Source organism: Fulmarus glacialis, unplaced genomic scaffold (genome assembly GCF_000690835.1).
Source record: "Fulmarus glacialis isolate BGI_N327 unplaced genomic scaffold, ASM69083v1 scaffold32147, whole genome shotgun sequence".
Lineage (NCBI taxonomy): Eukaryota > Metazoa > Chordata > Aves > Procellariiformes > Procellariidae > Fulmarus > Fulmarus glacialis.
The window spans coordinates 80,278-81,639 of NW_009221833.1; the positions used below are offsets into that span (position 1 = coordinate 80,278).

General features: G+C 34.1%; 1 protein-coding gene across 1 annotated transcript in view; it reads right to left on the reverse strand.

The window, feature by feature from the left end:
- SLC25A12 (solute carrier family 25 (aspartate/glutamate carrier), member 12) overlaps nt 1-1,290 on the reverse strand; it is a 48,924-nt gene extending 47,634 nt beyond the window's left edge. The window contains exon 1 of the mRNA XM_009581257.1: nt 1,231-1,290. The gene's annotated coding sequence lies outside the window, so the exon portion shown is untranslated. The remainder of the gene's footprint in view (nt 1-1,230) is intronic.
- Between the last annotated feature and the right edge of the window lie 72 nt (nt 1,291-1,362).

Here is a 1,362-nt window from a genome sequence, read left to right on the forward strand (position 1 = left end):
ATTTTTTTAAAGTTTGCAACTAAGTTTGCTTGCTATCAAACAAAAAACACAATTTCAAACTCAATTAGAATCAAATATAATCCAAAAGAAATATAAACTCTCTTTCGATGCCAGAGGTGTCTGTGTTTTTTGTCTTTTTTTAGAAGTTTAGAAGTATCTGCAAATCTCAGATACTCAAGACGAGACAGGAGAGCTTTCATTCCTCAGACCACAAAACAATTCACAACTTAATTTGCATGTTTCTTTGAAATGGGCTTTCACAGTTTGATTCCAACATTCTAAGTTTTAGCACTCAAGCAATGTTACCAGTGTAATCCAGCATGCAAAAGTAAAAATCTGCCAAAATTATGGTTGAGATGTAACTTCTCCCTCTCAGGCAAAAAGGTATCTCTGTCTACGTATCATATGTGGAAACTGTTAGATAATACAGTAGGACCAAAAGATACATGCCAAAGATGAAATAATAGATTTTATTATTTACAGTATTAGTGCTAATACTTAATTTTATGTTCTTTCCTTTTTCAGAGTAAAGCTTCTGGAATGTACTGTATGATACTCAACATAAAAGGAAAGAAAAAATGTATTTTAGTGATTTTGGAAATATCAGCAGTCCAACTATGGACCTAAAACATAATTGTTCTTCGTATTCCATCTGCCTGATTCAAACCTTATTATCAAAGTTTTAGGATTGATAGGATTTTCCTTTTAAATTGTACTTCACTGTAACTAACGGGAATGGAGAAAGCTTCACGTTGATATTTACATATGTTAATTCTAATGCCCTGCAAGAGATAATATTATGAAATACATCAATCTTAAGAAATCAATTTTAACTTCTAAAAGCATTGCCAGTCATCCATCCATTTGTAAGAGGAACACATAAACCCCAAGAACAAAACATACAGCCATGGAAGAAGAATTTTTTAGAATCTTGCAAAACTGTATTTAAAAAAATAACAGTATCTAGTTATGGTTATAATTATTTGCTTTATAGAAAAATAGAAAATACCTCATAAAATTATTTAAGATTTAATTTGGAAATGGTTAAGCACAATTTGTGTCAGGAGCAGTTTCTCCTCAACGCCTGAAGGCCCTTTCAATACACTGTGCCTGCAAAGTGAACTTTTAAGCGTCCCACAAGCATGACACGCGTGCGATGCCGTGGCAAACTGCTGAAAGGGCAAAAAATAAAAGTCTATCAATCAAACAACATTAGACAGATCTTTTTACCTGCAAAAAAATATTTCGTAGTTCAACAGGATCCGCTCTTTTGGTTGATTGCACCTGTAAACACAACCAAGTTAATGCTTCGCTAGCCGGGCTATTGACGGAGAGTGGGTAACAACCGCCGCGCGCGCGCTG